The sequence below is a fragment of the Pelmatolapia mariae genome, linkage group LG6 (assembly GCF_036321145.2).
Source record: "Pelmatolapia mariae isolate MD_Pm_ZW linkage group LG6, Pm_UMD_F_2, whole genome shotgun sequence".
NCBI lineage: Eukaryota > Metazoa > Chordata > Actinopteri > Cichliformes > Cichlidae > Pelmatolapia > Pelmatolapia mariae.
Genome location: NC_086232.1, coordinates 33,879,050 through 33,904,160, shown reverse-complemented (window position 1 = coordinate 33,904,160; position 25,111 = coordinate 33,879,050). Strand labels below are relative to the sequence as shown.

Genomic DNA, 25,111 nt, shown 5'->3' with positions numbered 1-25,111 from the left:
ATGAGGAGGACTCTACTGCTGCTGGCCTCTCTGGCCTTTGCTTCTCTCACTTCTGTAGCTGATGGAGCTCCATTGTAAGTAGACCTGCTGTACTTTTACACATTCCCAGTGAGGTTGAATTAATCCTTTCATGCATGAATTATGACAACCTCAGTCAGGATTTTTTCTTAATTATTTGTATTCATCTTTAGGCATGAAAAGATGAATAAAAATACTTAAGAAAAAATCCTGATTAAGGTTGTCATAATTCATACATGACAGAGTTAAATAACAATAATTACAATGAAACACGTCATACATCTATAGTAACATTAAACCACCAGTGGGTGACAGGGTATGGACTGACACATCAGTATCCAATGTACTGGTTTATGTGGAAGTATACCATCAACACTGACACAAATAGAAGAAAACAGCCTTTGAATAGCTGTAGTGACCACTATGAGTGAAAGGGATATTTCATGCAAAACAAGCCTGTTTTGTCATTGCCAATGTCATAATCTTGGATGTGTGCAGAAGGTTTAATTTAATTTAATTTAGTTTAATTTAATTTAATTTAATTTAATTTAATTTAATTTAATTTAATTTAATTTAATTTAATTTTTGCATGAAGATATTATTTTAAGTGATCCTGAGGTCGTCCTAAACTTTGCACAGTGGTGCATTACGTCAGACAAAGTAAACAGACTCCAGAAGCATGATGAAAAGGTTTATCGATTCGGTTTTGATCTTTAATCAAGATAATCTATAGATCACTGATTGTGTTTAAAGTCCACCCCATAGCTCATAACCTCAGATATAATCTCTCCAGCATGTCCTGGGTCTGCCCTGGGGCCTCCTCCAGGTGGGACATGCCCGGAACACCTCACCCAGGAGGCATCCTTGTCAGATGCCCAAACCACCTCAGCTGGCTCCTTTCGATGTGGAGGACCAGCGGCTCTACTCTGAGCCCCTCCCGGATGGCGGAACTTCTCACCCTATCTCTAAGGGAGAGACCAGCCACCCTTCGGAGGGAGCTCATTTCCGCCGCTTGTATCCACGATCTCGTTCTTTCGGTCACTACCCACGGCTTGTGGCCATAGGTGAGGGTAGGGACGTAGATCGACCGGTAAATTGAGAGCTTCGCTTTTACACTCAGCTCCCTCTTCACCACGACGGACCGGTGCAGCGTCCGCATCACTTCGGCCGCAGCACCAATCCGTCTGTCGATCTCCGGCTCCCTTCTCCCATCACTCGCGAACAAGACCCCGAGATACTTGAACTCCTCCACTTGGGGCAGGAACTCATCCCCGACCCGGAGTGGGCACTCCACCCTTTTCCGGCTGAGAACCATGGCCTCAGATTTGGAGGTGCTGATCCTCATTCCCGCTGCTTCAAACTTGGCTGAGAACCATTCCAGTGCGAGCCGGAGGCCATCACTCGATGAAGCCAACAGAACCACATCATCCGCAAAAAGCAGAGATGAGATTCTGAGGCCACCGAAGTGAAAGCCCTCCGCCACTTGGCTGCGCCTAGAAATCCTGTCCATAAAAGTTTTGAACAGAATCGGTGACAAAGGGCAGCCCTGGCAGAGCCCATCACCCACCGGGACCGAGTCCGACTTATTACCGGCAATGCGAACCAAGCTCTAGCAACGGTTGTACAGGGATCGAATGGCCCGTAGCAATGGGCCAGACACCCCATAGTCCCACAGCACCTCCCACAGGACACCCCGAGGGACACGGTCGAATGCCTTCTCCAAGTCCACAAAACACATGTAGACTGGTTGGGCAAACTCCCATGCACCCTCAAGCATCCTTGAGAGGATAAAGAGCTGGTCCAGTGTTCCACAACCAGGACGAAAACCACATTGTTCCTCCTGTATCTGAGGTTTGACTAGCGGACGAACTCTCCTTTCCAGCACCCTGGCATAGACTTTCCCAGGGAGGCTGAGGAGTGTGATCCCCCTGTAGTTGGAACACACCCTCCGGTCCCCCTTCTTAAAGATGGGGACCACCACCCCGGTCTGCCAGTCCAGGGGTACTGCCCCTGATCTCCACGCAACATTGTAGAGGCGTGTCAACCAGGACAGCCCTACAACGTCCAGAGCCTTCAGGTACTCGGGGCGAACCTCATCCACACCAGGGGCTCTGCCACCAAGGAGTTGTTTAACTGCCTCAGTGACCTCGCCCCCGGAAATTGGTGGGTCATCCCCGTCATCCCCCGACTCTGCTTCCTCCTCGGAAGACGTGTCAGTGGGATTAAGGAGGTCCTCGAAGTATTCCTTCCACCGCCTGACAATTTTCTCAGTCGAAGTCAGCAGCGCTCCGCCAGCACTATACACAATGCACCGCTTTCCCCTCCTGAGACACCTGACGGTTTGCCAGAATCTCTTTGAGGCAGTCCGAAAGTCTTTTTCCATGGCCTCTCCAAACTCCTCCCACACCCGAGTTTTTGCTTCAGCCACTGCCCGAGCCGCATTCCGCTTGGCCTGTCGGTACCTGTCAGCTGCCTCCGAAGTCCCACAGGCTAACCAAGCCCAATAGGACTCCTTCTTCAGCCTGGTGGCTCCCTTCACCTCTGGTATCCACCATTTGGTTCGGGGATTACCACCACGACAGGTTCCAACCACCTTGCGGCCACAGCTCAATGCAGCAGCTTCGGCAATGGAGATGCTGAACATGGTCCATTTGGACTCAATGTCCCCAGTCTCCCTCGGGATGCTGTTGAAGCACTGCCGGAGGTGTGCGTTGATTCAATTGAATTCAAATCAATTCAATTTTATTTATACAAGCACTTTATATTGTAAGCTAGACCTTACATAAAATAAATACAGAGAAAAGTTAAAGTCTTCAGCCATAAAACCTTTCATAAATAAATACATAAATAAAAATGAAAACTTATTGATTTTTAATTAATTAAAAATAATTATTTCAGCAATTATTAACATGTTTTTCACAGTGTCTAAAATGAACATATAACATAATAAATAAATAATTTATTCTTTAGTCAGTAACAGCATGTGTTTATCTACACAGATACTAGTATCATTAACATCTTTCTATGTTACCACCACTCTGCAGGCAAGTGATGTCTGCCCCAAACTTGTTGCGGGTGGGAACAGCAGAAAACATCTTTGTGGAGTGTCAAGACTGCACTGGAGGAGACGTTAGGGTTGAAATCAATGTGATGAACCATCCAACTAAAACAAAAAGGCTGGCAACAACATCTGTGACCCTCAACAATGCAAATAACTTTCAGCAGCTTGGGAAAGTAACTGTGAGTAAAATTATTTGTTTACTGTATATGATACTATTATTGTTATTTCTGTTTCATTAAATATTCAATTATCATTGAATATGCCATCCAAGTCTTTATAGACTTTTCATACTGGTTTCAGATCCCTGCAGGAGACTTCAGTAAAGATCCCAACGCAAAGCAGTATGTGTACCTACAGGCTCAGTTTCCCGACCGCCTCCTGGAGAAAGTCGTCATGGTTTCCTTCCAGTCTGGTTACATCTTCATTCAAACTGACAAGACCCTTTATACACCAAACACCAAAGGTGAGTCTACTGCTACCTCATGACTGAGAAACAGCATACACAAGGGTAGTTCTGTGGCGACCCACTAGAGGGCTCCACTCACACCCGAGTGTAGAGGAGGGGTTTTTGTTGTGTTTGGGTGCGATATGCTCAGTTGATGTATGGAGGTGAATAAAGCTGGAATGGAAAACTAGAGCTCCTGTGTCGTGTGTTCCATGCTTCCATAGTTCTACCTTTATTTTATTTAATACAGATTCGATATTTTTTTCGGGGCCATTCAATAAACTTGAGGAAACATGGTGCTGCTCCAATAATTTAGTTTTAAATTTGAGACAAAAAACAGTTTGTTACAGTAATTATGTGACTGTGGCATCACTTTTCACACATTAGAAAGCTGTTTTGTGTAGTCCATGCAGTCCCTTTGAAAAAGGTTAGAACATCATAATTTTTTTCAGTGAAGATTTGAAAGGAAAAAAATCAGTCTTCGTTTGACTAAGACATATTTTAAACGAATGATCTTAAATGAAATTAGTAAACTGAACTTCTTTATTAAATATTCCTCCCAACATGTATACATCACTGCCCGAGCAGCAAAAATAACATCTTCTCTTCCCTTCAGTTCATTTCAGGATGTTTGCACTGACACCCCAGATGGAGCCTGTAGAGAGGGATGAAGCAGCCCAAACTGATGTTTCCATTGCCACTGAGTTTGTGGTATTGTCTTTTATTCTTCATCGGCTCAGAATTGAAAGTGACATTACGCAAGGAAAACAAATATTTTATTTGCAAATAAACATAACAACCAAAATACATCAACTTTGTCTTTGATTTTTTTTTACATTGTCATTTACATATTACTTTGGAAACTAATGCACTGTCCATAACTACCACTAGCAAAGTGCACTGTGAATAGTGGTTGATTTTTTTTTTTCCAGACACCTGAAGGCATTGTTTTACCACTTGATCCAGTCGCTCTGAAATCAGGTATTCATTCTGGAGATTTCCAGCTTGGTGAAATTGTTAGGTGAGTACTATTATTATTATTATTATTATTATTATTATTATTATTATTATTATTATTATCATTATTATTATTATCATTATTATTATTGTTATTATTATCATTATTATTATTATTATTATTGTGGCGTGTTGGGAGCGGCTAGTTATCTGCCATCATGCCTTCGGAATATGTGTTTTGCTTTTTAAGATGCTTATTGTTATTTGTTTATGGTTGCTTGACTCTTATCTGTTCTCTTAGCTGTTCTTGTTGATGCTGCAGTATAAATTCACCGACAGTTATTGTTAATGGAAAGAATGTAGTACCATGACTGAGTTCAGGTGTGTAGTTATTGACCCTCTGAAGCACAGTGTAGTACAGCTGAAGTGTCCAATAAAGACCTCCCCCTATCTAATTTTTCTGGCACAGCAAGTTCAACTTCTGCATGGGTGCTTTGCTGTTAAGATTCCTCAGCTTGCTACATTATTATTATTATTATTATTATTATTATTATTATTATATGTGTATATTATGAAGTGTAGTATGTGCTACATTATTTTTTTTACTGTATAATCAATCTTGCATATTTTAAACTTACACACTTCCATAATTTGGCAATTATATTCTAATTAGATCCTGTGTGTAGAATATAGTCTGCAGTCTGATTAATGTGTTACCTTCAGTTTTACAAATGCTTGAACTATTTGTTTGATTAATTTCTCTCTCTCTCTCTCTCTCTCTCTCTCTCTCTCTCTCTCTCTCTCTCTCTCTCGCAATCTGCATGTGTGTGTGTGTGTGTGTCTGTGTATAGTACTGGACTGTGGAAAGTGGTGGCAAAATTCCAGAGTAACCCACAGCAAATCTATTCCGCAGAATTTGAGGTCAAAGAGTATGGTGAGCATCCCATTAGCTGTATTATACCTGAACTACATTTCTTTACTGTTTTTAAATGTGCAATACAAATAGCAATTTGAACTTGACACAGACAATATTTTTAATCTTGAAGTTCTTCCCAGTTTTGAGGTGAAACTGACACCATTAACACAGTTCTTCCACGTGAACAGCAGAGATTTCACCGTCAGAATCAAAGCTACGTATGTAATTGTTTTGTGGATTTAATAGTATGTATGTGATCCTTTGTTGTTACAGTTTGACCTGGGTTCAAACTGGTTGTTCACAAGCAAATCTTTATTCCATGGTTTAAGGTATCTGTTTGGTCAAGAGGTGGATGGAACAGCCTATGTGGTATTTGGGGTTATCAGAAAGGACCAAAGTAAGCAGAGCTTTCCAGACTCTCTTCAGAGAGTGCCGGTGAGCCTATATTTATATTGAAGATTTAACATGTCCACATAAAGTGATGCTGACTTAAGAGTTTAAATACCTCCTACTACTCACAAACTGTATTGTTGTGCTATTACTGTAGAACATATTTTAACATGAACATCTTTATGTTGCTGAATTAGATTGAAAATGGTGAAGGAGAGGTGACACTGAGGAGGGAAGACATAACAAAAGTTGAGAGGGACATCAACAGCCTTGTGGGGGGCGCCATATTTGTATCTGTCAGTGTGCTGACAGAAAGTGGTAAGAAAGAAAGCCCGTCTTTTTGAGCCTGTTCAGTATCCCCCCTATCCCACCCCCACCCCACACACACACACACACACCCACACACACACATAAAAAAAAAAAAAATTAAAAAGAGCATTTGTGTCATAAATGACAAATTACTGTTTGTTTGTTTTTATTTTCGGTGAAAACAAAGTGAGTAATAGAAAAACAAATGAATTCTGACAATTTTTTGTGCGTATAATTATTTTCTTGTACCCTGTCACAGGTAGTGAAATGGTGGAGGCCGAACTGAGAGGTATCCAGATTGTTACATCACCCTATACGATCCACTTTAAAAGAACTCCGAAATATTTCAAGCCAGGAATGTCCTTCGATGTTGCGGTAAAGCACTAATTTACATTTACATAGTCTGACATAATATTACACTTTGAAATCATAATTTTGATACGTCAGTTGTGGCATTTGAAGAAATTATAATTCCTTTACAAAGTGTTATGATTGAGTTTCTCTTTTCTGATCTCAGGTTGAAGTTTTAAATCCTGATGAAACTCCAGCAGAAAACATTCCAGTAGTGATTAATCCTGGGGAAGTCAGGGGACTCACTGCAGCTAACGGCATGGCTCGGCTTACCATCAATACAAGGGGAAATGAAGCCGAGCTGAGAATCACTGTAAGTTTTAAGTTTTGAAAAAGCTTTAAAAAAAAACCTCCAATGTATGTACCCTTATGTCTGCTTTTAATGTTTGCTCCTTAACAGGTGGGCCAATATCAACAAAACTTTGCACAAACATCAGAATTAGAATTATTGCCAAGTTTGTTCACAAATAAGGAATTTGTCTTGGTGTCATGCTGCAAAAAATATTGTCAGACAGCAGTTATTACCATCTGTATGTTTAAAACAAACATTTGTTATATATCCATTTATTATATTTATTATATATTCAGTCTTGGTAGCTGGGGATCGGTCCGCCAGGACCTCCGCTCCTGGCTGCCGCCTTGCTCACATTGCACCCGACCCATACGGTGCCTCCTGCGGGTGGTAGGCCTGCAGGAAGATGGGCCCATGTCCCTTTTTCAGGCTGTGCCCGGCCGGGCCCCATGGACTAAGGCCCGGCCACCAGACGCTCGCCCTCAGGCACCCTCCCCGGGCCTTGCTCCAGGATGGGGCCCCGGTAACCCTATCCTGCGCAGGGTGAACTGTTCCCTCGATGGTCTTTTCATAGGGGTCTTCTGAATCGCTCTTTGTCTGGTCCCTCACCCAGGAGGTGAGGGACCAGACAATGGGAGACCCTACAAGGGGGCAAAAGCCCCCAGACAACACAGCCCCTGGGATCCCTGGGACACACAAACCCCGTCACCACGATAAGGTAGCAATTTGCGGAGGGGTTCATGGAGGGGGATTCGAAAGGAGCCAGTTGAGGTGGTTCGGGCATCTGACAACGATGCCTCCTGGGCGCCTCCTGGGTGAGGTTTTCCGGGCATGTCCCACTGGGAGGAGGCCCCGGGGCAGACACAGGACATGCTGGAGAGATTATATCTCTTGGCTGGCCTGGGAACACCTTGGTGTTCCCCTGGACAAGCTGGAGTAGATGCCTGGGGAGAGGGAGGTCTGGGCTTCTCTGCTTGGGCTGCTGCCCCCGTGACCCGGCCCTGGATAAGCGGAAGAAAATGGATGGATGGATTATATATTCATCATCCCTCTGCAGATGATTGCTTTACATGTAACGTTCAGTTGTTATTGCAAGTACATAGCTTAATTGTCACAAAAATGACCCATTTTGCTACTTCCAATACTACTACTTTTACTACTATTACTACTTCCACTACTACTGCTACTACTTATAATAATAACAAGAATGACAGTATTAAAAATAACTTTTAATAATAATAATAGGGCAGCACAGAGGCTGCCAGAATGCTATTTTGGATTGTTCTGGCCCACTTTAATGCTTGCTCACACAAATACTGACCTCAGGCACTAAAGGTAATTTTCAACCCCTTTTAACAATAACATAGAAAGAGATTATCACTTACTTATCACTTCATTTAACTTGTTGCTCATTGGCTATGTATGCTTGCCTTTAATTACAGGTCCTGACTGATCCTTGTATAGTTGCACATGAAAGCACATGAATGTTTTTCTTATGCTTAGTATGGCATATGTGTGTGTGTGTCTTTAATTACAGGCAATGACCAATCACAACATTCTTACACCTGATAAACAAGCAAGAGCAGAGATGACAGCAAGACCATACCAGAGCAAGACTGGGACTTTTATCCACATAGGTGAGAAAAATCCTGATGAAGCATTGCATAAAGTAAAAGTCTAAAGATTGTTACTGTAGGTAGAAGTGAATTATACTGTGTGAAACAGGCACTAAAAGATGTGTTCAAACTATAAGATTTATTGAAACATATTTGCAGGTGTGGATGCAGCTGAGCTCAAAATAGGAGACAATCTAAAAATCAACCTCAATCTCAACCAGCAGCAAAATCTAAATAATGATATCACATATCTGGTAAGAGATGTATTTATTTGTTTTTGTATATATAGCAATTTTTTCTGTAGTGCAACAACTGGTCATAGTACATACATGTGCGCTTAAGGTGTTAGGTATTAATGTGTAAATCTGTTTCCTCAGATCCAGAGCAGAGGTCAGCTAGTGAAATATGGCCGTTACAAGACAAGAGGCCAAGTACTGATTTCCCTGATACAACCAATCACCAAAGAAATGCTGCCATCGTTCCGCATCATAGCATACTACCATACAAGTTCAAATGAAGTGGTATCAGACTCTGTTTGGGTGGATGTAAAAGACACCTGCATGGGAACTGTAAGAGACTCAAGAGCTGTGAAAGAATGAATCTTTACAGCCAAAATGCACAAATGTTACTCATTTCTACAGTAGTACTTACTTTTTTTAACAGATACAAATTTGCATGTCACACTCACTTAGCTGAAACTGGAATCCTCACGACCTGCTCCAGCCTATGAGCCTCGCAAGATGTTTGGTCTGAAAGTCACAGGAAATCCAGAGGCCACAGTGGGACTGGTTGCAGTTGACAAAGGTGTCTACGTCCTAAACAACAAGCACCGCCTGACACAGAAAAAGGTCATTTCTCGATTATTTTTTGCTTTTTATATTTTGTAAATTGTTTAGCTTCAGTAAACAAATTGCACATATTGGATTTCATATTAATTTATGTATTGCATACATACCAAAAACCTGAAACGTGTTATGTTGTTACAGCATGTTAACCTCAGAACAACTATGCATTAGCTGGGGCACACGCCAGGTGGCCCGTAGGTCCCCAGTTTGATTTGTTGCTCTGAGTGTGTGTAGATATGAGGAAAGATTATTGTGAGTCTAAAATATAAAAAAAACTAGAAATGTGACGGTGTCATAATGTACAATGTCAATAAGATATTTTTTATGTTTTAGCCTATTTTTTTTTTATAGATTTGTGAGCCATATTCAAGTCCTCCTACTGTAAGCTTACTGATACAAATGGTCTGGTTGATATACATTCTTGTATGTGTTTGTACTTTAACCTGTAGGTGTGGGACATAGTAGAGCAGTATGACACAGGCTGCACACCTGGTGGAGGAAAGGACAATATGGGTGTCTTCTTTGATGCTGGGCTATTGTTTGAGTCCAACACTGATGCAAAGACCCCATATAGACAAGGTGACAATGCAACAGAGCATCCCACTCTTTTACTGTTGTCTAATACTTTTCTTTCGGCTTCACTGCTAAACCCTTGAAGAATTATGATTATTTCTATCATGTTTGAACAGTCCAACAACAAAGGTTGTGTTATATTCTTCCTATTTTAGTAACACAAAAACCAAATTCAGATTCTGGCTTGTATTTATATGGCATATTTTGTCTGTGTCGCATTTTACAGAAATTAAATGCCAGCCTGCGAACAGAAAGAAACGCAACGCTGCTGTAATGGATGCCAGAAGCAGCTTATGTAAGTGTGTATATATATATCCACATATTAATTCATAATTTCACACATATCACTGTTTTTACTTGACAGGCTATGCATTAGTCAAAAGACAAAAAGAAAAATAATAAAACATTTATTTTATGCTTTTGACTTCATTAAAATATTTTCTTTTTACAAAAGACATATTTAAAAATATATGTTTGTAACTTTACAGTGAATCACAGTTCTTATACTTTCTTCCACAACCGTCTCTGTTTTCAGTAAAAAATTATACAGACCCACTAGAATCTGAGTGTTGTCTGGATGGCATGAAGGAAACCCCCTTTCATACACCTGTGAGGTCCGCAGCGAGTACATTGTTGATGGTCAAGGCTGCCGTGATGCTTTCCTGCGCTGCTGCAAGGCAGTGGAAACCCTTCGAGCAGAGAAGAGGGAGGAAGACCTCAAACTGGCTCGCAGTAAGAGATGGAAACGAAATGGGTAATGGTTATCTATAGTCATGCTATTTATTATAAAATTCACAAAATTATATCATTTTTAATCAAAATCCAGGTGAAGGAGAAGACAACAGTTTCATGGACAGTAATGAAATTGTTACTCGCACCAAGTTCCCAGAAAGTTGGCTCTGGTCTGATATCAAATTGCCTCCTTGCCCTAGACACGCACCTAACTGGTGAGTCATTGTAACACACAAACACATACAAATGAAGTTACATCTTAAGCTATTTCTCAGACTGTTAACATTTTTCTCTGTTTCAGTGACACCACATCATTTGTGAAAAATGTTCCTTTGCAAGATTCAATCACAACCTGGCAGTTCACCGGCATCAGTCTGTCAAGAACTCACGGTGAGGACTCGGTGACTAAAATATGGCTTTTTTTGGCCTTCCCTTTACTTTCTTAAAAACATTTCATTATTTTCTACACATTTTCTTTAAGGAATCTGTGTCGGTGATCCATTTGAGGTCATTGTCAAGAAGGATTTCTTCATTGATCTCAGGCTGCCTTATTCTGCTGTCCGTGGAGAGCAGATAGAAATTAAAGCAATCCTCCACAACTACAGCCCTGATCGAATCACTGTAAGGGCAGAACCACAGTAATTACTGGACTGAAACACAGTGACGTTCAAAAGTGTCATCTTGTGCAGTTTATTATGTGCATTTTCGTGTTGTGTTCTTAAAATCATTTTCATTTTCATTTTCCGGGATGATTACATTTCCTCAGTTAAGGTTGGCTTATCACATTTGGTTTATCATCAACTAAAATTGAAAAGTGCAATTCCCTTTTTCATGTTGAGTTTATTACCTTAGTTTTCTATAAATAAGGAGAAATGAAATTGCCAAAAGTTAAAGGAATGCTTAAAAATCTCTATATTTCATCAGGATCTTTGTATTCTTCCAGTTTGAAGCACCACGTGATCAATCTCTTCTCCAACTTTGTCATTGCTGTTTTTCTTTTATAAAGGTACGCATCGATTTGACTGAGGAGGAGCATGTGTGCAGTTCAGCTTCCAAACGTGGTAGGTATCGCCAGGAGGTCACTGTTGGGCCCGAGACTACACGATCTGTACCTTTCGTCATTATTCCCATGAAGGAGGGAGAACGGCGCATTGAGGTTAAAGCAGCTGTTAAGGACTCATATCTCAATGATGGAGTCATGAAGATGTTGCGGGTGGTGGTAAGAAAACCAATGTTTGCTATTTGTATGCCCAAAAATGTGCTCAATATCACTTTCCTATTAAATAAAACAAAAATGTTTTTTCATAACTTAATGTGAACATTCCTTTCAAAATTGGTAGTAATAAAATAATTTGAAAGTTATTGTTTGTTGAGGTTTAGGCAAAAAAAGGAACAGACAGAAACAATAACAAGAGTCTGGCTCAATCCCAGACCAAACATCAGACTGATGATTTTGTAGAATAACAATATGTGTTGAACTTTTGTTCTAATCACTACATGATTATCACTGCCAAATGAATTTCCCTTAATAATCTCAGAAATCATCAAAAATATTAACAATAATCATACTGGTCAAAAGCATTTTTAGTTCACTGCTTGTTTTTGTGTCTATTTTGTAAAAAGGATTTTATTTAATATGTGACTATAGGAAGATGAAGAACCAGTACAGTACTCTAATCAGTACTGAACAGCAAACTGCCAAAACCTAGCCAAAAGGAAAAAATGCACAGTTATTTATGATAATGTAGGTCAGTTTTATCCATATTTAATTTAATCAAATTCAATCAATTTAATCATAGTTATGTTCATTTGGGAGAAATGATTCCAGGTAAAATGTAAAAACTGTGTAAGACCATAGACATACAAGCAAGCTAAGGCATAGTTGATTATGAATTTGATGCAAAATCAAATCAAATCAAAATTTATTTATATAGCACATATTAAAAACAACAAAGTTGACCATAGTGCTTCACAGTCAGTAAAAGCATGAAACAATTAAGACAAAACAATAAAACAGGACAACAAACAATAGGTAACAACACAACAAGCTAAATAACAGCCAACTAGTTAGAATCAAAAGCCAAAGTAAAAAGATAGGTTTTAAGACGTGATTTAAAAGACTGGATAGACTCGGCGGTACGAATATGAACAGGGAGGTTATTCCAGAATCTAGGTGCCACGGTTGCAAAGGCCCGGTCACCTCTCAACTTCAGTCGAGACCTAGGTTGTGCTAGGAGCATGTGATTGGACGATTTAAGCGCTCTATTGGGATTGTATAAGTGGAGTAGTTCGGAAAGATAGCTGGGCGCTAAATTATTTAGAATTTTAAAGGTGAACAAAAGAATTTTAAAATCTATACGATGTTTAACAGGGAGCCAATGTAATTTGGCTAAAATTGAAGTTGTGTGTTCATAGATTCTCGTACCTGTTAAAAGATGCGCAGCTGCATTCTGAACTAACTGAAGCCGGTAAAGAGAAGAGTGTTGGAGGCCCGAGTAGAGGGAGTTACAGTAGTCCAATCTGGATGTGATAAATGCGTGGATAAGCTTTTCAAGGTCCTTTAAAGGAAGGAACGACTTTGCTTTGGATATCTGACGCAACTGGTAAAAGCTGTTTTTTACCACAGTGGAGACCTGTTTCTCAAGTTTAAAAGAGCCATCCAGGAACACTCCGAGGTTTCTTACAGTGAGCGAGAGATGGCTAGCAAGAGGGCCAAGGGCATCAGCTAACTGGTCTGGCGGAGTGTGACTTTCAAAAACTACGATTTCGGTCTTATTCTTGTTCAGTGTAAGAAAATTATGTGATAACCAAATTTTAAGTTCATGCAAACAGTTGAACAGAGGTTGCAAAGATGCAGACACATCGGATTTCAAGGGTGAATAAATCTGGATATCATCGGCATAGCAGTGAAAGGAGATGTTATATTTTTTAAAAGTTAATCCCAAAGGCAACATGTACAAAGAGAAAAGAGCAGGACCGAGCACGGACCCGTGAGGCACACCACAATAAATAGGGGCAGAAGCCGAGGAGTGTTGCCCCATAGCAACACAGAATGACCTCTCTGAGAGGTAGGATTTAAACCAAGTTAAAACCGTACCTTTGAGACCAACAACATATTCCAATCTTGATAGAAGAATGTTGTGGTTAACCATGTCAAAAGCAGCAGTCAGGTCAAGTAAAACTAAAACCACGGAATAGCCAGAGTCAACCGTTAAAAGAAGATCATTAAAAACTTTAAGTAAGGTTGTCTCTGTGCTGTGGCGAGGTTTAAAATGAGTTGCTTAGGTCAAATTACAGAAACTATGTGGTTTTGATTAAAATGACAGGTTAATATGGTTAATGTTGCAGGAGGTCTGTTACAGTTGCATGTAAATATTGTTTAGTAATTACGTATAATTAAAAATGGATAAGAGTTTAGTTAAAATTTAAATAGATCTGACAGTTCAAGCTAAGTCAGACGTCTAAAGCTTTACAGATGGCCAAAATGTTGCAGCCAGACAATTAAGTGAAGGATTTTCAAAACATCAACACTTAGTTAACAGTGTTGAGGATCCTGTCACTTAACCACATCATGCCAGATATCACAGAATGTCTTCAGAATTTTTGTAATGTTCATAAAATGGCGCGTCAAAAATATTGTCGTTTTGAAAAGGGTTTTGGCTTCATACCAATATTGATGATGTTATATTTTATATTGTGTATATTTTATATATTTAAAGGAAAAATACTCTATGCATATCATAACATTGTAAACCACCACAGTCACTTAATTATTCTCTGCCTCTCAGCAGCACACTTTCAGTATCTATTGCAACTACAAAGTACGCACACTCTAAAAACTAAAACTGACATTTACTTTGAGGCAACACTTTTACACTTAAAAATATTGAGTTGATTGGAAACCAGTCAAATCTGTTCAAAATACTTGATCAATTGAATAACTAAAGCTTAAACATATTAAGTTGAAATGAATAATTGTAGTTGTTACACAAACATGAAAAAATTGAGTAAATAACACTGACATGCTTGGTCAATGTAACTGAAATATAGATTGTCAGTTAATCCAAAATTTTGTTCTATTTACTTAATATTGTAAACTGAACGTAATCAAAATTGTACTTAATATTAAATATGGTAAATGGCCTGTATTTGTATAGCGCTTTACTTAGTCCTTATGGACCCCAAAGCGCTTTACACTACATTCAGTCATTCACCCATTCACACACTGGTGATGGCAAGCTACATTGCAGCCACAGCTGCCCTGGCGCACACTGACAGAGGCGAGGCTGCCGGACACTGGCGCTACTGGGCCCTCTGACCACCACCAGTAGGCAGTAGGCAACCAGTAGGCGACCGAGACTGTCGGTGCCGGGGCTCGAACCGGCAACTTTCCGATTACAAGACGAACTGCCAACTCTTGAGCCACGATCACCCCCTAACATTCAAATATGAATGTTAATGTATTTCACTGGTAGTCTAAGTCTAAAAAACCAAACTAATATGTAGTTGTGTGTTTCGTAATACATGTATGCAAAATGACCACATGTTAAACATTTTTCCAAATGAAAATGTCATTTTCATAAACATGGCAATAAACAAGCACTAAAAAGATAAGAGCCTTTTTCCTTTTAGCTCAAGCCCTTACATACTTGAAGGATAAATGGCAAACCAGGAGAGCAAACACAAAAGCTCAGCGTATTTAAAAAACAAAATGAACAAAACAATGAAAAAGATGGTACTCATGGTACTCAATTACTCTACGTCATCGTGTTTTACTTACACTTTTCAGCTGTAGTTGCTGACAATAAATAATATTGATTTGAATAATTAATGATTTTAGTACAAGATACTGATGAGTATAGATACCTATTTCTCAAATATTTTGATTCAATTTTAAACAAAAATATTAAGTACACGCAAAGAAGGTATTCTGTGAACCACATACTGATTTTTTTGTCTGAGATAAATGTAAATAAATACCTTAATTTAACACAAACACATACTTTAACATTTTAGACATTTATTTCAACTTATCAAACTCAAATAATTACTAAAAGGATATTCACAGATTTTATCAGGCTCATCTAACTTATATTTATAGTGATATTTACTAAGCCTCTGAATTACTATTTAGAGTGCATTGTATAGCTGCAATAGTAAGTTGACTACTAACATCATTTGCATTTTTGCTGCTGTGCTACTTCTCTCACACACCTTGAGAGATGTTCGCTTCACACAACAAGACTACAAAGTTAAACAGAGTTTATTCACACAAATTGCAGTTAGGCTTAGAAGAACAAACTGTGGAGGACTTAATTTAATTAAAGATTTATTTCCTGTTTTGTAGCTACTGCACAAAATAAAATGCTAAAATAATAATGACTTCCAATGTTTGTCTGTTTTCCAGCCTGAGGGCGTACTGGTTAAACATCCAAAGATCATAACTTTAGATCCTGTTAAGAAAGGAGAAAGTGAGTTTATCCATTAAAAAAATTCATTCTAATTATTAAGTCACACCCTGATTTTTCATTGATCTCCAAACATTTTTCTCTGTTTAGATGGTGTACAGAACGAAGTTCTTAACAGTGGAATTCAAAGGAACGATTTGGTTCCAAACACACCTACTAGCACACAGATCTCTGTGACAGGTGAGAAGTATTTGATATTTGGGCAGTTTATGTGATTCAGTGGCTATATCACCTTGAAGCTTCTATTATACATTGTTATTGTTGACATTCGGGACTGACTACCTTAATGGTTGTTGTGAACCTTTTTTGTATGTGTATGCATGCAGGGAGAGAACAAGTATCTCAGCTGGTAGAGAATGCCATTGGTGGCAACTCAATGGGTACTCTAATCATACAACCCTCGGGCTGTGGAGAGCAGAACATGGTCAGAATGACTCTGCCTGTTATTGCAACCTTGTATTTGGACAAAACCAACCAGTGGGAAACTGTGGGCTTTGCAAAACGTAATGAAGCCCTCCAACATATAAAAACTGGTAGGCTCTCACAGATGTACAGAAATACTTTGGTGACACAATAAACACACAAAGTACCTCAAAATTGCTTCTAAAAGATAAGAGTCAGAGGCAGGTTGAATAGCAGTAAGTGAAAGGATTGTTTCATTTTTTTAATTGTTTCATCAAGGTTACACAAACGAATTGGCCTACCGTAAAAATGATGGATCGTTTGCTGCCTTTGCTAAACGCCCAAGTAGCACCTGGTGAGGCACCCACAAACATCCATGATTTCATTCACAGTATTTTGCAAAAGCTGCTTGAATTTCTGATTTTGCACAGCCAACATATTTTATGGGCAAATAAAATGAAATTAAGCAATTGCATCCCCTCTTCCTCTCTATAAGGCTGACTGCCTATGTTGCCAAGGTGTTTGCAATGGCCCATCATCTAGTTGCAATACAAGATAATGTGATCTGTGATGCTGTCAAGTACCTTATTCTCAAAGGACAACAACCTGATGGTGTTTTCAAAGAATTTGCACCTGTATTGCAGGGAACAATGACAGTGAGTGCACTGATTTCATTAACACCAGTTCTTCATCTATACTTAAAATACAAAAATGACTTATAACTAAATGAGAAACCAGTTATACAACTGCCAATCACCTTTTATAAATATTATAAACTGTTCTGTTAGAAATAATAATTATATGTTTGTGCGTCATCTGTAGGGTGATGTGGCTGGATTAGATTCAGACGCCTCCATGACAGCTTTCTGCCTCATTGCAATGCAGGAGTCACGCTCAATATGTTCCGATACTGTCAATGTGAGTATTTCACCTTCAAGCATTATCTCTGGGCAAACATTGTTGTTACAAAGTATCTGAAATAATCAAAGGGTGATACTTTGTATTGCACTTGCATTGAAGAATTAAACCACAGACCAGCAAAAACAGGCAGAATTTAATTCATCTCACCAACATGTTCTGTACTCATGTCTGTATTAAGATCTTGTAAATTATAGATTGATAAGAACATATTGAACATGTTGTTTTCCTATCACTCATTATCTTCCTTTCTTTTTCCTTTTTTCATGTGCCCAGAGTCTCCCAGGCAGTATAGATAAAGCAGTGGCCTACCTGGAGAGGCGCCTGCCCAGCCTCACCAACCCTTATGCTGTGGCCATGACATCCTATGCACTGGCTAATGAAAACAAATTGAACAAAGAGATCCTATTCAAGTTTGTTTCCCCAGGTTTGTTCAGACACACACACACTAACCCTGAGTTTATTTTCAGTAAAGTTACAAACAAAGATGACAACAAAAGGAATTGTGAGTTACTGTGTCCAGGGTTGCAATATTTACAGATCCACAGAAACTCTCTTTACAGGGGAAACTCTCTCTCTTAAAAATTTACTTAGGTGCAACCAGGCGCAGAGTTGATATGTATATACACATATATATATAAGCAAGCATTGAAAATTTACTACTGAGGTAGATGTGTTCAAGATTTATTATAGTAATAAAAATGTACTTGTGTGATTGTGTCTGTCAGAGTTGTCTCACTGGCCTGCACCTAGAGGGCGTATTTACACTTTGGAAGCCACAGCTTATGCTCTTCTTGCTCTTGTCAAGACTCAGGTGAGCATGTCCAAATTATATCATCCATCCATTTGCTTCCGCTTATCCTTTTCAGGGTTGCTGCAGCCTATCCCAGCTTAGGGCGAGAGGCAGGGTACACCCTGGACAGGTCTGTCGCAGGGCTAACACATGGACAGGAGATAACCAATCGCACTCACATTCACTCCCACATTCACACATATGGGCAATTTAGTGTTTCCAATTAACGTAACCCCACTAACGACATGTCGTCATTGCAAATTTATTTTACAGTATTAAAATACCATCACACCATTCCAGAGTACTTGAATTACCATTTACGTAATGTAAATTTCTCCATTTAGTTTTATGTCGTGTTATTATTGTGTGCAAATACAAATTTAAAGAAATAAGACATTGCTTGCTACAGCTTCATTATGTACTATGAAAAACATTGCATTTTCTTTCATTAGGCAAGTTTCTGGATTGGATTTTAATTACACCCGAATAAAAAGCAAAAAGCAGATTAGAAAGCCTAAAACTCTGAAGTAACATTTAAAAAATGTTTTTCCATAATTTATTTTAAAACTCTACTCTTGTCTTGTGCTGTTTTAATAAAGAACTTTGAAGATGCCAGACCTGTTGTGAGATGGTTCAATGAACAACAGAGGGTGGGTGGAGGCTATGGATCAACTCAGGTAACACAAAACTTCCCGTCAATTATTATCTTATACAGATATTTTATAAATATTGTCTCATCTTATAACCTTTACTTTCTTTATCTCTCTCACTTTCTTCTCTCCAGGCTACTATAATGGTCTATCAAGCCATAGCAGAGTACTGGATCAACGCTAACGAGCCACAGTATGATCTGAATGTGGACATCAAGTTGCCAGGAAGGTCGGCACCAGAAAAGTACAATTTCAACCAGAACAACCACTATTCCACAAGAACGTCTAAGGTGAGAAGAGGCAAAACAAACACAGTCACCACGTAGCACAATTTGTCAGTCTGAAAACATGTCCTCTAGCAGTAAATAAATCTCAGTACTGCTAGTTCCTGTCTTTTTGGCAATCCATCTCAACACTCTGCAAGCTTTTTGGTCTATTTCCTTTTTTCCTTTTAACAGCTTATCTCTGTTTTTTTTTCTCATCTTTGTGTGTTTGTAAATATTAATCCCAACAGATTAATGACATAAACCAGGACATCACAGTGACTGCTAGGGGAACAGGAGAAGCAACAGTGACAGTAAGTTATCTGTTAGTTGATCATTTCAGAATCCTAGACAAGGCTTTTTAAACCTTAAAAGAACAGTATAACAAAGACTTGTTTATCACATGATATAAAAACACACTTTTTTCAATACAACAGTTGGTATCACTGTATTACGCTAAGCCCAAAGAACGGGAGAGTGACTGTCAGAATTTTACCCTCTCGGTGGATCTCATAGAAGGTACTTTGATGTCCTTTATCCTCTTTATATTTTACTTATCTGCATGTTTTCATTAAATCAGTTTGCTTCAATTTATGGCATTTTATTTGTTTATGTTAATTTTTTCTTTTTCCTTATTCTTCAGAAAAAACAGATGCAAATGAAAAGATATACAAGCTTAGGATAGAGATCATGTAAGTACAATATAAACTACACTTTAGAAATAGTATTGACTTAATAGGAATTTTTTGTCCCGTTCCATTTAAATCTGCTGTCATTTGAATCATTTTATCATTCTCTCTGCAGGTATAAGAACAGGGATCGTGATGCAGGCATGTCAATCTTGGATATTGGCTTACTAACTGGTTTTGCTGTTGAAACAAAAGACCTGGAATTGGTAAGAAGAGATACCCACATTAAGTTTTGTGGTTACAGTTAACCAAAATAATAAGACCTCTTAATGTTTAAAAATTTGTCTTTATGTGTGTCTCTAGTTGTCTAAAGGACGTGGCCGCACCATATCAAAATATGAGATGAACAAAGTCCTGTCAGAAAGAGGCTCACTCATCATTTACTTGGACAAGGTTGGAAATCACACCAATCTTTCTCCTTATCCCCCTTTTTCCCCTTTACCTTGGTGTTTATTTATGTTTTTCACTTTTGTGTGTGTCTGTATTTCAATTCCCAGGTTTCTCACACACGACCAGAGGAAATTGCTTTTAGGATCAAACAGGAAATGCCGGTGGGCGTCTTACAACCCGCAGCTGTATCTGTCTATGAATACTATGAACGTGAGTCTCATAAACATGTTACCTTTGTTACCTTCAGGTGTTCCAATAAGCACCTAGACATGCAAACTGCTGTCTGCCGAGCAGCTGTACTTTTCTGACTACATTGTGCCAAGTGTAAAGTCTGGTTGTTTGTCAGGAGCTCGGCTTGGCCCCTTAGTTCCAGTTAAAGAAAGACAGTTTCGCACTCCCAACTTTGTGGCAACAGTTTGGGGATGGGGATGTTTCAACACACCGGTTTTGCACACTAGTGCACAATGCAAGGTCCATCAAGACATGGTGTAACAGCAGTCTGGCAGACAAAGGAAGGAAGGAAGGAAGGAGCAGCTAACAGGTCCAGCGGGCATGTGGTGTGGAGGTTAGCCGGATAACTCGAAGCCAGTCAGTTAAATTGAACAACAGACCTTTATTTGACGTTAGCAACATAAGACCACGCAAGCCAGGTCTCCACGGCTCTACTCCGTCCGTACATACATGTGCGGGGATGGGTAGGCACCAATGCCAGCTCATTACAATGTTGAGGTTCTTTCTCGGAACAGACACACAAGCAGCATGTAATGGCTTGTCCCCCCCCAATTTTCATATACATTGTTATATCTACCATAGCGATCACAAAATAATAGAGAAATGCCGTCTTTTTTTATTGCAGAAACACGTTGCGTGAAATTCTACCATCCACAGAGGGAAGCTGGAAAACTACTGCAGCTCTGTAGAGATAACATATGCACATGTGCTGAAGGTAAACCCAATCATATAATTCTGATTAAAAAAAGCTTATTTTACAACAGTAATTAAAATGTTTTCATTCATTTTTCTATTAACTTTAAATGGTACAGAACACAGCATTAGAAGTGTGAAAGTAAAAGTTTTATTTTAATAGTCAAATTTTGAGCAACCATGTTTTCTATGTAGTTTTGTTTGGGTGCAAGTTCTTCCTGACAATGAACTGGTTAAACCTAAGGATGGGTGGAAGGCACCTGAGGCTGTGGATATGCTGATCCTGTGTCACAGTGCATTGTTGGCATACAGTTATGAAAAACCAATCATGGACTCCTCCGTATCCCCAAGTATTCCTGAGTCACATAGGAGGCTGTCTGACCAAAACCTAAAGCATGGTGAAAACTGGTTCTTGACAAAAACACAAGGACACAGCAAATCTACAACAGGATAGCTGGGACTGATGTCCAGACCATAACACCTTTGAAATGCTGTGGCAGGAATATGATAGACTTATACAGGGGCAAATCCCCACAAACCTAAAACTCCTCAAACGATGCAAGACACTGTTTTTAGAGAAAACAATTACTTATTACTGCTAAAGGTGATTCTGCAAGCTTTTGAATCATTGGGTATACTTCCACACTGCACTATTCTGGCCTGTGAAAGTACACTTGTTCTTCATAACTAGCTATTTTGCTGTTAGTAACTTTAGATGTATGCACTAATCTACAATTATAAAATATAGAAGACGCCTATTTTAGCAAATGAGATTTGTTGTATATTCGACCTTCATATACCTGCAGTCACCTATCAACACACATGTATACATCAGCTTTGTATTTTTACCCTGTCCCTATTGTGTACTTACAGAGAACTGCAGTATGCAGAAGAAGGAAAAAATCTCCAATGATGATCGCCAAGCTAAGATTTGTGAGAGTACAGAGACCAGCAAAGTAGACTTTGGTAAACAAACATAAATGGGTTACATTTAGGTTTATTTAGTAGGATATAGTAAAGCAAAAAGCTAAAAACTATACTTTGGCTGCCCACAGCTTACAAAGTACTTGTGGAAGAGGTTGTAGAAGAGTTATCCACAGACAGTCACAAAGTCAAAGTGCTGGACTCCATCAAAGAAGGCAAGTACTTACGTCCTTTAAACGTGTATTTTAAAAGAAATTACTTCTTTTTTTGTGGCATTAAGATAGCAGTGACAGTTATTCACAAAATCACCCATTTTATAAAACTGCTGCTTGCTTTTGTACTGAGAGGTACATTTAGTGGTTGACACCATTTGCTAGCAGCAATCCAATGTAGCTTGTCTTGCTGATACCCATTTTCTCATTTAACATTTAATACTCAGCATAGGCATATTGCCAAAATACTAGTATTATCTATATAATACTGTATTATGATGTTTCAACCAGGAATATATATGGACACAGCAGCACTGTGTTTAACTATAACTTGAGCAACACATTCAGTCATTCATAAATCACTGCTCTCAACTGTCATATCTTAATTACAGGGAGTCTTGATGTTGGTCCACTGAATAAACAGCGCATATTTCTCAGTTATCAACACTGCAGAGAAGCTTTAAGTCTGGAACAAGGAAAAACCTACCTTATCATGGGCTCAGATAAAGATATTCACAGAGATGACAAAAGGAATACGTAAGTATATTGTTTGTCTGGCTGTGCTTGTGTGTGGTGTATATTTAAACTCATTTCAGAGTTCTATTCATTAATCATACTTTCAATGAATAAATGTAATTATCTTGAACTGTGTATATTTATCACAGTTGTTCAGTCCACATCTTGCTGATTGGTCACACAAACACTATTTTTCTTTCAATTGTTCTCAGATTCGAGTACATAATTGGTGAGAGAACCTGGGTTGAGTACTGGCCTACAGTAGAGGAGTGTCAGAGTGACAAATACCGGGATACCTGCTTGGGCTTGGAGGAGATGGTCAATCAGTACTCACTCTTTAGATGCATCGGGTAGTAAAACAAAAAATATTTCAAATCTTGTTCTTCTGCTGTTTTTACAATTTTCTGTAAAACAGAAACCGATATAACATAAGGGTTTCACCATTTCACTGCAGTGATTAAAATGTTTTAAATTTGGTACTGGCTCTGTGTGTCTTTTGTTAAGTTTATGGTGGTTAATACATTTCTCAAATTTTTAATGCATTTGAAACTTTACTAAATCATGACAAGCACAACAAAAAAATAAAACATTTGAAATAAAACACCCAGCCCTCCATATAAACCTGATAAGTACAAGAAAAAAGGTTGGATATATAGAAATATTACTGAGTTAGTATAACTGCAGAAATAAGAAAATATGTTGACATTTATTTTAATTTTCAGACAAATACAGTGAAGAAACAACAGGACAGCAGAGGGAGAGCGAGGAAGACATGCGGCAAAAGGCCACGGGTCAGACTCGAACCCTTGGCCTTTTGACCTGGACCGGCTGCTCTCAGCCGTATGACATGTGGTTGTCTACTCAATTTTAAATAAATGTGAAATTAAACTATACTGAAACTAAAATACGGGGGTATTTAAAATTCGGTTGTGGCTAAATTTGCTAAGCAATAAAATGCTTCATTTGAATTCCTATTTTATACTTAGATAAGAATCATGTCAGAGTGATAAAGTCATTCATTTGTTACTGGTATAAAATGTTAAGATTTTGATGTTTAGTTACTCCTAGGCCTCCTTGAGCAGTAATGATACTTGTAAACAATATAGCCTGTTTGCAGCTCTGGAGGCCAGGATAACTGAATTCGAGACTTGGCTTCGGACCCTTGAAAAACCCCTAGCTAGCCAGGCCCATGTATCCGGTGTTGTGCCAAAAAACAATCGTCTGCCAAAAACTGATTTCTGGTATTTGACAAAAACTGATTATTCTTATTTAAACTGCTATAAATAACTTGTGGTCGTAATATGTGAAACATATGTTAAATGTATCGCTCAGGAAGGATATCAAGTCATCTTGAGCCACAAACAACATTCCTGTCACAAGGAAGAAGCCGCAATCAGTTTTTGGCAGTGACTTTTATATATCCTTTATTTATCCAGTTTAAAAACATCTTGTTGACATTAAAAATGTCTTTCTTAAGAGTAATCTGGCTAAGATGACAGCAGAAATTGCGACACATATAACAATAGTTCTGTAAACATATTTTAAGTGGACAAAAAAGACCGAATTGGTTATAATTTAAGTGTGGCAGACCACCAGGGGACTCCACTCACACCCAGCAGTTGCGGCACTACTACCTCTTTGACATGAAACAGGCCAAGAAACTACTCTCTCTTTCCGGCTTAGGTGATGGTACCACTCTCGAGCTCATGGAGAGCATGCTGTCCTTGCTAGGAACGGATGACGGAGGATTCCTCTTCACTCACCTCTTCCTCCGACAGCTGCCGGCTTCTGTGCGGGCTGGCCTCGCCAACTTCCCGCTGCTGGCTGTGAGGGATTACCGTTCACTGACGGAAAAAGCAGACCGCATTCTCCTGGCCACTAGGAGCTTCGGCATCCAGGCAATGGTTTCCGACTCACCGACAGTGTCTGCCACGCCCGCACAGATGTGCACTGGTCCATTTAGACCCGCCAAACTGTCTAACAAACAAGACTTTGCAACTATGGAGTGCCTTGGAATTGTGCAGCGTTTGAAGAGTCCCTGGGCTTACCTATTACACATGGTGCCCAAATCTGACGGTCGGTGACGACCTTGTGGGGATTTTTGCCGTCTAAACAACATCATGCAGAACAATCGCTATCCTATTCCCCACATCCAGGATTTTTCCGCCCATCTAGCTGGGACCGCGATTTTTTCTAAGACTGATTTGGTACAGGAGTATCACCTGGTTCCTGTGCGCGCTGAGGATGTCCCCCCTCAAGTTTTTACGCATGCCTTTCAGGTTGAAGGGTGCCGCCCAAACTTTCCAGCATTTGATGGACTCAGTCTTGCGTGGGCTGCCTTTTGTTTTTGTATATCTAGATCAGCGGCCCCCAACCCCCAGGCCTCGGACCGGTACCGGTCCGTGAGTCGTTTGGTACCGGGCCGCGAGAGTTGAGGCTCAGGTGTGAAATGTATGG

At 39.3% G+C, this 25,111-nt stretch overlaps 1 pseudogene; it reads left to right on the top strand.

Annotated features, from left to right (window-relative positions):
• Window positions 1–24,738, top strand: LOC134629776 (complement C3-like; annotated as a pseudogene).
• Window positions 24,739–25,111: the final 373 nt, after the last annotated feature.